The sequence below is a fragment of the Oncorhynchus masou genome, unplaced genomic scaffold (genome assembly GCF_036934945.1).
Source record: "Oncorhynchus masou masou isolate Uvic2021 unplaced genomic scaffold, UVic_Omas_1.1 unplaced_scaffold_7582, whole genome shotgun sequence".
Taxonomy (NCBI): domain Eukaryota; kingdom Metazoa; phylum Chordata; class Actinopteri; order Salmoniformes; family Salmonidae; genus Oncorhynchus; species Oncorhynchus masou.
Genome location: NW_027014048.1, coordinates 5,067 through 14,508, shown reverse-complemented (window position 1 = coordinate 14,508; position 9,442 = coordinate 5,067). Strand labels below are relative to the sequence as shown.

The 9,442-nt window shown below is 54.0% G+C and overlaps 1 long non-coding RNA gene across 1 annotated transcript; it reads left to right on the top strand.

Moving 5' to 3' along the window:
* Positions 1-35: 35 nt before the first annotated feature.
* Positions 36-7,650, top strand: LOC135537377 (uncharacterized). The gene is made up of 3 exons (XR_010455204.1): positions 36-103; positions 2,324-2,405; positions 7,489-7,650. It is a non-coding gene; the product is annotated as an uncharacterized LOC135537377 (long non-coding RNA).
* The last annotated feature ends 1,792 nt before the right edge of the window (positions 7,651-9,442 follow it).

The following is a 9,442-nucleotide window of genomic DNA, read 5'->3' as shown; positions in this document are numbered from 1 at the left end:
TATATCTCCCTCCTCCCTCTGCCACCCTCCATCTATCCAACATCCCGTGAGATTCACTATACCTCCCTCCTCCCTCTGCCACCCTCCATCTATCCAACATCCCGTGAGATTCACTATACCTCCCTCCTCCCTCTGCCACCCTCCATCTATCCAACATCCTGTGAGATTCACTATACCTCCCCCTCTCCAACTATACCTCCCTCCCTCCAACTACACCTTCCTCATCTCTAACTGTACCTCCCTCCTCCCCCTCTCCAACTATACCTCCCTCCTCCCCTCTTCAACTACACCTCCCTCCCTCCAACTACACCTTCCTCCTCTCAAACTGTACCTCCCTCCTCCACCTCTCCAACTATACCTCCCTCCTCCCCAACTACACCTCCTCCTCCCCCTCTCCAACTACACCTCCCTCCTCCTCTCCAACTATACCTCCCTCCTCCCCCTCTCCAACTATATCTCCCTCCTCCCTCTCTCCAACTACACCTCCTCCTCCCCTCTCCAACTATACCTCCCTCCTCCCCCTCTCCAACTACACCTCCCTCCCTCCAACTACACCTTCCCTCCTCTCAAACTGTACCTCCCTCCTCCCCCTCTCCAAACTATGGGCCTCCTCCTCCCCCTCTCCAACTATACCTCCTCCTCCCCTCTCCAACTATATCTCCTCCTCCCTCTCTCCAACTACACCTCCTCCCCCTTCAACTATACCTCCCCTCAACCCCCTCTCCAACTACACTCCCTCCTCCAACTACACCATCCTCCTATCTAACTGTACCTCCTTCCTCCCCTCTCCAACTATACCTCCTCCCCCCCTCTCCAACTATATCTCCCTCCTCCCTCTCTCCAACTACACCTCCCTCCTCACCCTCTCCAACTATAGCTCCCCTTCCGCCCCCTCTCCAACTATACCTCCTCCTCTCCAACTATACCTCCCTCCTCCCCTCTCCAACTACACCTCCCCCTCCCCCTCTCAACTATACCCTCCCTCCTCCCCCTTCCAACTACACCTCCCTCCTCAACACTAGTTATCTATTCTGTTTACTTCTGGGGATGGATGTGTTTAAATCTGAACAAGTGAATATGTATGATAATGTCTGTCACAAGAAAGTTCCCCTTTAGCTGTACTCCTGCAGTATCCTCAGTATGGCAGCTATATGTCTCACAGTATACTATAGAGGCTGTACTCCTGCAGTATACTATGGAGACTGTACTCCTGCAGTATACTCAGTATGGCAGTTATATGTCTACAGTATACTATAGAGGCTGTACTCCTGCAGTATACTATAGGCTGTACTCCTGCAGTATACTATAGAGGCTGTACTCCTGCAGTATCCTCAGTATGGCAGCTATATGTCTACAGTATACTATAGAGGCTGTACTCCTGCAGTATACTATAGAGGCTGTACTCCTGCAGTATACTATAGAGGCTGTACTCCTGCAGTATACTATAGAGGCTGTACTCCTGCAGTATGCTATAGAGGCTGTACTCTGTACTGCAGTATACTCAGTATGGCAGCTATATGTCTACAGTATACTATAGAGGCTGTACTCCTGCAGTATACTATAGAGGCTGTACTCCTGCAGTATACTCAGTATGGCAGCTATATGTCTACAGTATACTATAGAGGCTGTACTCCTGCAGTATACTATAGAGGCTGTACTCCTGCAGTATACTATAGAGGCTGTACTCCTGCAGTATCCTCAGTGGCAGCTATATGTCTACAGTATACTATAGAGGCTGTACTCCTGCAGTATACTATAGAGGCTGTACTCCTGCAGTATACTATAGAGGCTGTACTCCTGCAGTATACTATAGAGGCTGTACTCCTGCAGTATACTATAGAGGCTGTACTCCTGCAGTATCCTCAGTATGGCAGCTATGTCTACAGTATACTATAGAGGCTGTACTCCTGCAGTATACTATAGAGGCTGTACTCCTGCAGTATACTATAGAGGCTGTACTCCTGCAGTATACTATAGAGGCTGTACTCCTGCAGTATACTCAGTATGGCAGCTATATGTCTACAGTATACTATAGAGGGCTGTACTCCTGCAGTATACTATAGAGGCTGTACTCCTGCAGTATACTATAGAGGCTGTACTCCTGCAGTATACTATAGAGGCTGTACTCCTGCAGTATACTATAGAGGCTGTAATCACTGCAGTATACTATAGAGCTATACTCCTGCAGTATACTCAGTATGACAGCTATATGTCTACAGTATGCTACTACCAGGTATCACCAGTTGAAGAAGTAGTGAGAGGTAAAAGCCCCTCTCCCCTCTCAACACTGTTCCTTTGTTTTCGTCCTCCTCTCCACCGACAGTCCATCTATAACAGACGACATCCTGAAGGAGCTGTTTGCTGGGACTGGATACACAGTCAAGGCCTTCAAGTTCTTCCAGTAGGTTCTCTTTCTGACACTTGACTTCCTCAATGCTTCAGCAACACACATGGGATCCCACTTCGGCCGCGATTCAAACAGAAACCTTCACTGCTCCAACAGAGGCCTCTACTTGACAGTTTCCCTGATGTTCACAGAGATCACCTTTGTAGTTTTTAATTGAACTTTATTTAACTAGGCAAGTCAGTTAAGAACAAATTCTTATTTACACTGCCCCGGCCTACCCCGGCTAAAACCAAAAACTTGAAACTTGAGCGTTGACTCAAACGGAAAATGACCTTTTTAACTGAAGAGTTGATGTCCGCTCTCCCGCGGAAATTTAAGTAACCAATAAAATCCCCATAAAAATATGTTAGTTAAAGAAGGAGATATCTTCCTTGTTTTGTGCATTGGATGAATCTCAATCCACTGCCATCTGCCGATGAAAAGGCAACAAGAGTTGGAGCCCTGTTATGTCCCCTCCTATGTGGAGGGTGAGACTCTCAAAACATGTCGTATGCCTATTGTTTTGCTCTAGGGACGCCCACAGGTCCCACAGGTCTCACAGACCCCACAGACCCCACAGGTCCCACAGGCCTCACAGGTCTCACAGACCCCACAGGTCCCACAGACCCCACAGGTCCCACAGACCCCACAGGTCCCACAGACCCCACAGGTCCCACAGACCCCACAGGTCCCACAGGTCCCACAGACCCCACAGGTCCCACAGACCCCACAGGTCCCACAGACCCCACAGACCCCACAGGTCCCACAGACCCCACAGTCCCACAGGCCTCACAGGTCCCACAGGCCTCACAGACCCCACAGGCCTCACAGGTCTCACAGGTCTCACAGGTCCCCAGGTCTCACAGGTCCCACAGACCCCACAGGTCCCACAGGCCTCACAGGCCTCACAGACCCACATGCCCCACAGACCTCACAGGTCTCACAGACCCCACAGACCCCACAGGGTCTCACAGGTCCCACAGACCCCAAGGTCCCACAGGTCCCATGGCAGGCCCCACAGGTCCCACAGGCCTCAGGTCCTTTGGGTCCCACAGGTCTCACAGGTCCCACAGGTCCCACAGGTCCCACAGGTCCTACAGGCCCCACAGGTCCCACAGGCCTCACAGGTCTCACAGGCCTCACAGACCCCACAGGTCCCACAGACCCCACAGGGTCCCACAGGTCTCACAGACCCCACAGACCCCACAGGTCCCACAGGTCCCACAGACCCCACAGGTCCCACAGGTCCCACAGGCCCCACAGGTCCACACAGACCCCACCAGGCCTCACAGGTCCCACAGGCCCCACAGTCCCCCAGGCCCCACAGGTCCCACAGGCCCCACAGGCCTCACAGGCCCCACAACCCCACAGGTCCCACAGGTCCCACAGGCCTCACAGGTCCCTGAGACCCCACAGGTCCCACAGGCCTCACAGGTCCCACAGACCCCACAGGTCTCACAGGCCCACAGGCCTCACAGGTCTCACAGGTCTCACAGGTCCCACAGGCCTCACAGGTCCCACAGGTCCCACAGGCCTCACAGGTCCCACAGACCCCACAGGTCCCACAGGCCTCACAGGTCTCATAGGCCTCACAGGCCTCCAGACCCTAGCCCCACAGACCTCACAGGTCTCACAGACCCCACAGGCCCCACAGGTCTCACAGGTCCCACAGACCCCACAGGTCCCACAGGTCCCACAGGTCTCACAGGTCCTACAGACCCCACAGGTCCCATGCCAGACCCCACAGGTCCCACAGGCCTCACAGGCCCCACAGGTCTCCCAGGTCCCACAGACCCACAGGTCCCACAGGCCCCACCAGACCCCACAGGTCCCACAGGTCCCACAGGTCCCACAGGTCCCACAGGCCCACAGACCCCACAGGTCCCACAGGCCCCACAGGCCCACAGGTCTCACAGGTCCCACAGGTCCCACAGGTCCCACAGACCCCACAGGTCTCACAGGTCTCACAGGTCCCACAGGTCCCACAGACCCCACAGGCCCCACAGGCCTCAGGTCTCACAGACCCCACAGGCCCCACAGGTCTCACAGGTCCCACAGACCCCACAGGTCCCACAGGTCCACAGGCCTCACAGGTCCCACAGACCCCACAGGTCCCACAGGCCTCACAGGCCCCACAGGTCCCACAGACCCCACAGGTCCCACAGGTCCCACAGACCACAGGTCCCACAGGTCCCACAGGCCTCACAGGTCCCACAGACCCCACAGGTCCCACAGGCCTCACAGGTCCCACAGACCCCACAGGTCCCACAGGCCTCCCAGGTCTCATAGGCCTCACAGGCCTCACAGACCCACAGGCCCCACAGACCTCACAGGTCTCATACAGACCCCACAGGCCCCACAGGTCTCCTGAGCCCACAGACCCCACAGGCCCCAGACCCCACAGACCCCACAGGTCCCCCAGGTCCCACAGGTCCCACAGGCCCCACAGACCCCACAGACCCCACAGGTCCCACAGGTCCCACAGGCCCCACAGGTCCAGGCCCCACAGGTCCCACAGACCCCCACAGGCCTCAGGCCTCACAGGTCCCACAGGTCCCACAGGTCCCACAGGTCCCCACCAGGCCTCACAGGTCTCACAGGCCTCACAGGCCCCACAGGCCTCACAGACCCCACAGGTCCCACAGTTCCCACAGGGCCCACAGACCCCCCAGGCCTCCTGGTCTCATAGGCCTCACAGGCCCCCACAGGCCTCACACCCACAGGTCCCACAGGCCCCACAGGTCCCACAGGTCCCACAGGCCTCACAGGTCTCATAGGCCTCCAGGCCTCACAGGTCCCACAGGCCTCACAGGCCCCACAGGCTCACAGGCCTCACAGGCCCAGACCCCACAGGTCCCACAGACCCAACAGGTCCCAGGTCCCACAGGCCTCATGGCCTCACAGGCCTCACAGGTCCCACAGGCCTCAGGCCCCACAGGCCCCACAGGCCTCCACCCAGGCCTCACAGGCCCCACAGACCCCACAGGTCCCACAGACCCCACAGGTCTCAGGCCCACAGGCCTCACAGGCCTCACAGGTCCCACAGGCCTCACAGGCCCCACAGGCCTCACAGGCCCCACAGACCCCACAGGTCCCACAGGTCTCACAGGCCCCACAGGTCCCACAGGCCTCACAGACCCCACAGGCCTCCACAGACCTCACAGGCCTTGTCTAAAGGTCCCGTGGTAACAGTTTAAAAAATGTATGGAATTAGTTTATTTTTTATTTTTAATACTTCAAGGGGTCTTAAAAGTCAAATAGCTAAATTATCCTTGGTATGACCTTCTTAAAACAATTCTATATAGATTAGTAAAAAATGATCTTGTCTTAGGTCAGTTAGGATCACTTTATTTTAAGAATGTGAAATGTCAGAATAATAGTAGAAGAATGATTTATTTCAGCTTTTATTTCTTTCATCACATTCCCAGTGGGTCAGAAGTTTACATACACTCATTTAGTATTTGGTAGCATTGCCTTTAAATTGTTTAACTTGGGTCAAACGTTTGGGTTTGCCTTCCACAAGCTTCCACAATAAGATGGGTGAATTTTATTATTCCTCCTAACTGAGTTGGTGTAACTGAGTCTGCACGCTTTTTCAGTTCTGCCCCCAAATTTTCTATAGGATTGAGGTCAGGGCTTTGTGATGGCCACTCCAATACCTTGACTTTGTTGTCCTTAAACCATTTTGCCACAACTTTGGGAGGCATGCTATGGGTCATTGTCCATTTGGAAGACCCATTTATTTTACCAAGCTTTAACTTCCTGACTGATGTCTTGAGATGTTGCATCAATATATCCAGAAAATTTTCTTGCCTCATGATGCCATCTATTTTGTGAAATGCACCAGTCCCTCCTGCAGCAAAAAGCACCCTACAACATGATGATGCCACCCCTGTGCTTCACGGTTGGGATGTTGTTCTTCGACTTGCAAGCCTCCCCCTTTTTCCTCCAAACATAACAATGGTCATTTTGGCCAAACAGTTCTATTTTTGTTTCATCAGACCAGAGGACATTTCTCCAAAAAGTACAATCTTTGTCCCTGCATGTGCAGTTGCAAACCGTAGTCTGGCTTTTTGTGGTTTCTTCCTTGCTGAGCGGCCTTTCAGGTTATGTCGATATAGGGCTCTCTGGTGACTCTCTGGTGATCTCTGGTGACTCTCTGACTCTCTGACTCTCTGGTGACTCTCTGGTGACTCTCTGGTGACTCTGGTGACTCTCTGGTGGCTCTCTGAGTGACTCTGGTGACTCTCTGGTGGCTCTCTGGTGGCTCTCTGGTGACTCTCTGACTCTGGTGACTCTCTGGTGACTCTCTGGTGGCTCTCTGGTGACTCTGGTGGCTCTCTGGTGACTCTCTGGTGGCTCTCTGACTCTCTGGTGACCTCTGGTGACTCTCTGACTCTCTGGTGACTCTCTGGTGACTCTGGTGACTCTCTGGTGGCTCTCTGTGACTCTCTGACTCAGGTGACTCTCTGGTGGCTCTCTGACTCTCTGGTGGCTCTCTGGTGGCTCTCTGGTGACTCTCTGGTGACTCTCTGGTGACTCTGGTGACTCTGGTGGCTCTCTGGTGACTCTATGGTGACTCTCTGGTGACTGGTGACTCTCTGGTGACTCTCTGGTGACTCTCTGGTGACTCTCTGGTGACTCTCTGGTGGGCTCCTGGTGACTCTCTGGTGACTGTCTGGTGACTCTCTGGTGGCTCCTGGTGACTCTCTGGTGACTCTCTGGTGACTCTCTGGTGACTCTCTGGTGACTCTGGTGACTCTCTGGTGACTCTCTGGTGACTCTCTTTTGACTATCTGGTGACCTTGGTGTAGGTCCGTTATAAGACACTAGATGGGAATTGCTCCACTTAGAGAAATATATTTGTATTTATTTATTTAACCTTTATTGATCTATCAGTTCAGTAGGATTGTTCCACACCCTAATATGTTTTTCCAAAGGCAGATTTGACAGACTCAAGCTAAAAATGTGTCATTCAGAGCCAAGGGAACATTCAGAATAGTGATCTCGGGACATACTCGTGATCTGGAATGAACATCTCTTTGCGGATCAATAAAGTGTAAATGATTACTGTTTGTCCATCTGTGTCTGTCTCAGGGAAGGACCGTAAGATGGCTCTGATCCAGTTGGGTTCAGTGGAGGAGGCCATCCAGGCCCTGATCGACCTCCACAACCACGACCTGGGAGAGAACCATCACCTCCGCGTGTCCTTCTCCAAGAGCACCATCTGACCCGCCTCACCCAGATCCCCCAGCCCCCCCACACCCAGGGCCTCGCCTCCTGGGGCTGGGCTGGCCCCATGCCCCCCACCCACCCCCAGGGCCTCCGCTCATGGGCTGGGATAACCCCATGCCCCCCACCCACCCCTAGCCCCTGTTGGGAGTGACGGACAGAAACACCCACTTTACTTAAAACAAACAACAGACAATGAACTAGTTTAGATGATATTGTTGTGTAATAGACTACTGTAACACAAGGCCTTCAGACAGAGACTGATATAGAGACAGAGCTGAAGTAGGCTGGAAGGAGAGCTGGTTGATTGATTCAGGGCAGAGAGAAACAACGGTGATGTGGGCTGACATGGTGCATCAGTGCATCCTTTACCATTCGAGGACCCTTCCAGGGAGAGACTAGACCCTAATCCAGGGAGAGACTAGACCCCTAATCCAGGGAGAGACCCAGCCTAGGGAGAGACTAGACCCCTACCCAGGGAGACTAGACCCTAATCCAGGGAGAGACTAGACCCTAACCCAGGAGAGACTAGACAACCCAGGAGAGACTAGACCCTAATCCAGGGAGAGACTAGACCCTAGCCCAGGGAGAGACTAGACCCTAACCCAGGGAGAGACTAGACCCTAATCCAGGGACTAGACCCTAACCCAGGGAGAGACTAGACCCTAATCCAGCTAGACCCTAGCCCAGGGAGAGACTCAGACCCTAACCCAGGGGAGAGACTAGACCCTAACCCAGGGAGAGACTAGACCCTAATCCAGGGAGAGACTAGACCCTAATCCAGGGAGAGACTAGACCCTAACCCAGGGAGAGACTAGACCCTAATCCAGGGAGAGACTAGACCCTAACCCAGGGAGAGACTAGACCCTAACCCAGGGAGATACTAGACCTAATCCAGGGAGAGACTAGACCCTAGCCCAGGGAGAGACTAGACCCTAACCTGGGAGAGACTAGACCCTAACCCAGGGAGAGACTAGACCCTACCCAGGGAGAGACTAGACCCTAACTCCAGGGAGATACTAGACCCTAATCCAGGGAGAGACTAGACCTAATCCAGGGAGAGACTAGACCCTAACCCAGGGAGAGACCAGACCCTAATCCAGGGAGAGACTAGACCCTAACAGGAGAGACTAGACCCTAATCCAGGAGACTAGACCCCTAACCCAGGGAGACTAGACCCTAATCCAGGGAGAGACTAGACCCTAACCCAGGGAGACTAGACCCTAATCCAGGGAGAGACTAGACCCTAATCCAGGAGAGACTAGACCCTAATCCAGGGAGAGACTAGACCCTAACCCAGGGAGAGACTAGACCTAATCCAGGGAGAGACTAGACCCTAACCCAGGGAGAGACTAGACCCTAATCCAGGGAGAGACTAGACCCTGGCCCAGGGAGAGACTAGACCCTAACCCAGGAGAGGACTAGACCCTAGCCCAGGGAGAGACCCTAGCCCAGGGAGAGACTAGACCCTGGCCCAGGAGAGACCCTAGCCCAGGAGAGACTAGACCCTAGCCCAGGGAGACTAGACCTCTAATCTAGGGAGAGACTAGACCCTAACCCAGGGAGAGACTAGACCCTAATCCAGGGAGAGACTAGACCCTAACCCAGGGAGAGACCCCAACCCAGGGAGAAACTAGACCCTAACCTAGGAGAGACCCCCAACCCAGGGAGATACTAGACCCTAATCCAGGGAGAGAGATACTCCAACACTCTTTGAGGCTTCTGCCCAGTCTGTCACCCCGTCACCCACCCAGCCACTGACCCACCTACAGTCCCGGGAGGGGAGACTCCTCCAGCTGTACTGCATTGTTACAACTGAAGCCC